The sequence below is a fragment of the Perognathus longimembris genome, chromosome 20 (assembly GCF_023159225.1).
Source record: "Perognathus longimembris pacificus isolate PPM17 chromosome 20, ASM2315922v1, whole genome shotgun sequence".
In the NCBI taxonomy this organism is placed as follows: domain Eukaryota; kingdom Metazoa; phylum Chordata; class Mammalia; order Rodentia; family Heteromyidae; genus Perognathus; species Perognathus longimembris.
Genome location: NC_063180.1, coordinates 3,507,779 through 3,513,805, shown reverse-complemented (window position 1 = coordinate 3,513,805; position 6,027 = coordinate 3,507,779). Strand labels below are relative to the sequence as shown.

General features: G+C 46.6%; 1 pseudogene; it reads right to left on the bottom strand.

The window, feature by feature from the left end:
* Positions 1–1,675: 1,675 nt before the first annotated feature.
* On the bottom strand, positions 1,676–3,944 carry LOC125338904 (annotated as a pseudogene).
* Between the last annotated feature and the right edge of the window lie 2,083 nt (positions 3,945–6,027).

Below are 6,027 nucleotides of genomic sequence, written 5' to 3'. Positions count from 1 at the left end.
AGGGAACATAAAAATGGTGAAGAAAAAAAAAAGATAAAGGACAAACCAGTGCAACAGCGATACTCACAAGACAATATATTAGAATTTAACTGTACAACTTAGTAGGGGGAGGCAGGGGAGAAGGTGGGAGAAAAAATGAGGAAGGGAGTAACAAGTATGACAAGAAATGTACTCACTACCTTATGTATGTAACTGTAACCCCTCTGTACATCACTTTGATAATAAAATTAAATTTTAAAGAGATTACTAATAAAATATCATTGGAGAAAGAAAACATTCCATAGAGTTTTTCTTATGATGTGTGTGTTTATATATGTTAGATATTATTGAGAGAAAATCAAAGAAGTTTCATTCTAATCATATCAAGTTACAAACATCTGTACATTAAGCTCAGCAAGACTTTACCCTGATAGCTCACCTAGAATGTGTAGCTCATTGTAGTCCTATTTGTATATATCTAAAGTTTCATCCCAATAGGAAAACCCTTTTCTCTTAGTTTGTAATGAATTTATTTGTCTAAACCGAGTCTGTACATATACAGATTTCCATTTTACTAATCTATACTTCCAGCTTTATTAATTACAATGACTATCATAGCTTTCTTTGCTTTTAGTTTTTCAGTGCTCAATTGTTTCCAGTGTTAATTTAAGTTAACTTCTTACCCTCAACCTCTTTAATGAGATACATCACACATCTTATAAGAGTTAGGTGCTCACTTTACTTAGTATGGTTTTTTTCCAACTCTTTCCATTTCCTATGAATGGGGCAGTGTTCTTCTTTCTGATAGAGGCATAGAATTCCATTGTGTATATGTACCACATTTTCTTGATCCACTCATCTACTAAGGAGCATCTGTCTGGGCTGGTTCCATATTTTAGCAATGACAAGTTGTGCTGTGATGAACAGAGTTGTGCTGGTGGCTTTAATGTGGTCTTGTTTTTGATCTTTTGGTTAGAGGCCCCAAAGTGGGGCTGTTTAGCGTTTTGAAGCACCTCCATTGCCCCATTTGTAAGGAAATGAAAGGACTTGGAAAAATTATACTAAGTGAAGTTAGCCAGACCCAAAAAAACATGGACTTTATGGTTTCCCTCATAGGGAATAATTAGCACAGGTTCAGGCTAGTCACAGCAGAGGATCACAAGAGCCCAAGAGCTATGCCCTTATGAACACTTAAGATGATGCTAAATGAAATGAACTTCAAGTTATGGAAACAAGTGGTATATCATTGTTGTTATTTCCAGCATGCCATGTGAAACCGTGCTTTTTTTTTTTTCTTTCCCGTGGTTTTACCCTGATAACACTGTAACTGATTTTAGTACCCTGGATATTGTATATACATGCATTGGAAGTAGGGAAGGGAAAGGGTATACCAAAATTGAGAGACGAAGGATAAAAACACAAACCAATGCAACAGCAATACTTACAGAACTATATGATGTAAACCAATTGTAAAACTCGTGGTGGGGGAAGGGATATGGAGGGTGGGGGGTGTAAATGAAGGAGGAGGTAACACGTTGGATAAGAAATGTAGTCACTGACTTGCATATGAACTTGTATCCCCTCTGTTCTTCACTTTCACAAAAAAATAAATATATTAAAAAAAGTTACATGCTGTTGTGAAAGTCCATATCTCATTCCAGGATCTTCTAATTTTTTTTTTTATTTATTTTTCATTAGGTGTGTTTATTCCTGTACAAACCATGTCGAGGGCTGTCACAACCCTTCTCACCTGCCTGTGCCATGACTCCAGGCCAGCCTCCTCCACCTCCAGCCCTACCATTCAACAGCCTCTACCCAGACCCAGCATCTCCAAAGACTTCCTGGCACCCCAGTGTGGGTGAAACCCTCCTTTTTCTACTCCAAAGGCTGAAGAGACTTTCGGCAGCAGACGCCTCCTGCAGAAAAGTAGTACTGGCCCTTTAAGAGCCAAGTAAATGGCAGCTGAGCAGAGGTTAACAAAACACCCTAAGGTTTTTCCCATTCCTGCCTGTCTCCCAACCTTGAGGAGTTGGTGCAAAAAATGCCCAAAAATCTTCCCAAAGGGAATGTGGAGGTTCCTTCTAGCCTCCCCACATAGCTGAGTTTCCTAGCAAAGCGTGATGGTTGGGTACAGTTTTAGGACAGGGTGGTCAGTGGGGAGAGTCTCAGACTTCACATCTAACCTTTCTGTGAACCTGGAGAGGGGCTTGTCCAGGGTCACTTAGGGAGAAACCAACACCTGGTCTCGGGCCTCTACTGCTTGGGCCTGCCACCATTTCCACAAATTCTCTGGCCAAGCCTCCAGACAGCTCCTCCCCCCTCTCCCCTCATTTCTTTGATGTCTGTAATTGAGGGGGCAACACCATGTTCCTAGCTCCTTTGGATAGGACCCCATTATCCCAGCTAAGTAAGGAGTGATCTGGGGTCCATTCCTTGGGTTCTGAACCAAGGCCTCATGGGAAAGGAAAAATCCTTAGCCTCAAATTGACTCAGAAAGACCCCTATACCCTGATTGACTATACTCAGACCCTGACTGGACAAAGAAAGCCTTCCTGACACCCCTGATTAACCACAGAGAATCCCAATTCCCTGATTGGCCAAGAGATAACTCCAAGATTGGAGGATTTAGCTGGAGGATGCATCCCCACAGGCCCTGATTGGCTGGAAGATACACCTTCATCAAGGCCCTGATTGGCTAAGAGGTACGCTAGCCTTGATTGGTCAGAAGTTGCCGTGGTTCTGAACTGAGTCTAGAGCCACTCCACAGTCCCTCAGAATGTCCCCCAGGCAGGACAGCCTAGGTCCAGGAGGGGTGAGAGAAGGTGATGCCATACAGCTGAGCCCAGGATGAGAAGACCCTCTTCTCGGTGATTAAGCGGTGGTTGTTGCCCTTGCAGCTGTGCTTGTTCTGGATGTAGGTGACACACTCATCTAGCCCCTTGGGCTCATAGTAGTGGTAGGGTATGTGCTGCAGGTGGGCCACTCGCTGTTCTTGCCTGTCTCACCCCAGAAGAGGTCGTCAAACTGTTGCATACGGTTGGGAGAGACGGCGTAGGCCTCCATGTTGGGGAATGCACGACATTGGATGACATGCACAAGGCTGCCTTGAGGCTTCTGCATCTTTCTAGGGGACCCCAAAAGATGAAGACAGTTTCAGGGGTCAGGTTGACAAACTCCTGGGGCCTTCGCAGCACCCGGAACACACTGGAATGAGCCACCACACAGAAGGTGGTTTGTTGCCTACGTCAGCGGAGTAGCCCGTGGTGCGTGCATCATTCATGCAAATGGTGCACTCAGCCCGCTCAATCTCTGGGCCCAGTTTGGTGCCCAGAAGGTGGCTGGAGCTGGTGACAATCACACACTGGTGGCACCGGGAGGGCAGCGTCTTGTTGCCAAGAAGGGGGATGTAACCATGGGTGTAGCTCCACTTCTTGAGGTTGATGGGCCGACGTGTGAGACCTCACAGGGAGCCATAGTGGAAGACCTCATTGTCACTGTTGGAGCTGCAGAGGATGAGGATGGTGAAGAGGGCAAAGAGTATCACGAACACTGCTGACCGCTGCTCCAGTTCTTACCGGTCTCATCCTGGAAGATCTGGTCGCAGTAGGTCATCATGCGCTCAGTGAGGTATACACCTGCAGGCCTGGGTACATCCTGGTGAGCTGCAACAGCATGCGGTAGGTGCGGCCACCTAGGGTCCCGTCCATGTGCTTGCCCTGGCCCCACACCATGTACACTCTGTCTCGGGCTTGCTGGAAGTAGTGGCAGTAGTTGCGTAGCAGCAGCGGCACGCTGGTGTGTGAGATCACATGCAGAGTGCTGCGCTGGCCCACATCCGCCTCAAAGCCCACCGTAGGCGCATGTTTCATGTGTAATATGGCGTTGTTGATCTGGGAGCTGAGACCTGAGCCCAACATCTGGCCAGAACTAGACACCATGGCACAGCTGTGGCAAGGCTCACGGACGAGAGGCGGAGCCTTCATGCTGTCCCCGCCACCACTCCGTGGTCTGGAGGTCACTGTCTCCAAGGCCAGAGCTGGAAGGAGATGCAGGCCAGGCACCCACCGAGACCCAGAACTTCGAGGCCAGGAAGGGGTAAGGCAGATCGGGTCCTAGGAGATGGGAGAAACAGGTGGACATGGTGGAGTGCACAGAAGGCTCAAGATCCACTGCACAGAGCTCCATGTTCAGCCGTTTGCATCAGCCAGGTGGCAAACCCGAGACTGGGGCCGAGGCGGTGCTGCCGCCACCGCTTCTGCAAGCTGGAAGCCCAACTCTCTTCTAATTTTTTAAAACAATTAAAAAGTTTAATCATTGCCCATCTTCATTTTATAAGGTTTTCAGTGTTAACAAATATCTAGGGTCACATATATCTCAATACAGTAACATAGAAGAATTGTTTCATAGCATGCAAATCCCTTACCATTTCATCTACTCAACCTCTCCAAACACTGTAAATCATTGATCTGTTTTTCAGCTTTATAATTTTCCAAGGCAGAAAAGTCCAATACAGTTGATCAGCATAATGCTAGATTAGAGATGTGTTTCTGTAGAGCTCCAAGTATCAGTTAAAAAATAAAAAATAAAAAGCTAAACAAAAGCATAAGGTCAAGACTTCCAGGAAGAGGGTGGAGGAGCAGCAGAGCCCTAGCTGAGCTCCCTCCGACAATGCAGTTTTCTCACCCTATAGAAACTTTTACTCCTAGAAAGACAGTGAGAGTAAGTTCTAATAGCACAGGGATTCTGGCCAGGAAGGAAAAATCCATGTTGCTCATCTGAAAACAAAGATTTGAGCTCCGGGTGGCATCCCATCGCCGCGCCAGCGCCACCACAGTGCTCGGCACGGCGACCTGCACTCTGCGCCGCTAAAGCACACAGTGTAGACCAGGGAGAAATCCTCCAGACGGTGGCTGAGCACAGATGGGCTGAAATCACAGAGAAAGCTTGAGTACCCCATGAAAGATATTCTCACTCGCGCCCACAGAACAGCTTCTGGAAGGTAGTCCTCCCCCACTGCCAGAGCAAAACACCATCTTTGCCACTGGCATAGGGTCAGACCAGATTGGACCTAAAGCAGGCCTGGGGAAAGCGAGGACAAAGGCGCCATCTTTGAAAAGGCCAAGAGGGACTGACAAGTGAGAGCCAGCTCCGCCCAGAAGAACACCCCCTGCCCAGGCAGGAGGCTCATTCTGGGACGCGGCTTAGCCAGAGTTGCCCTGCCCTGCCCGCCGGAATTTCTAAATTTAAAGCGAAAGTGGTGAGCAGCTACCAGCAGCATGGAAACACCAGATGGGTGAACACACAGTTCCTGAGACAGATAAATGGTCCTGCCACAGAGGAAGCCCAATTCCCAGCCCAAAATGGAGCTGAATTCCATAGCCACCTCCAACAAGGAGGCCACCCAGCCCAGGAGGGAGGAACCTCCCCCAGGCAAGCAACTCTCAGCCGGGTAAACCAGGCCAGAGGCCCCCTGCCCTACTGAGTCCACAACCTACTCAAAGCCAGGCGTTAAAGGCCGCTGTACCACAGCAGACAGAGGAGCCACAGATCCCAAGATTGCTCACGACCCCATCTACAGTGGACGCCCAAGGCCAACCTGCAAGCTGTGTGAACCACAGAGACCCAGATACCCAGGATTTCACGCATAGGGTCAGAAGGGTCAGAACAGATCTACACCCTTTGAACAGAAAGCAAGTCAAACCAGCCAAACAGGAAAATAGACTGCAGACCATTGCAAGGAAACCAGAGACTGGGGAAACACCACCCAAACAGGGAGGACTCCATTTTTTTTTTCAAGCATTTTTTTAACTTTAAAAAAAATTTTTTTTAATTTTTTCACTTCTGAAACGTGGTAGGTTTTTTTGTTTTTCCATTTTTGCGTGTTTGTTTTATCAAGTTTTTTGTTGTAGTACGTTTTTCTGTTTTTTTTTTCTTTTTCTTTTTTCTTTTTAAAATAATTTTTCTCTGTTTTGTGCATCTGTCTTCCAGTACTTTTTTTTATTTCTCCCTTTGCATTCTCTTTCTTTAAAAATTACTTTCCTATGAATA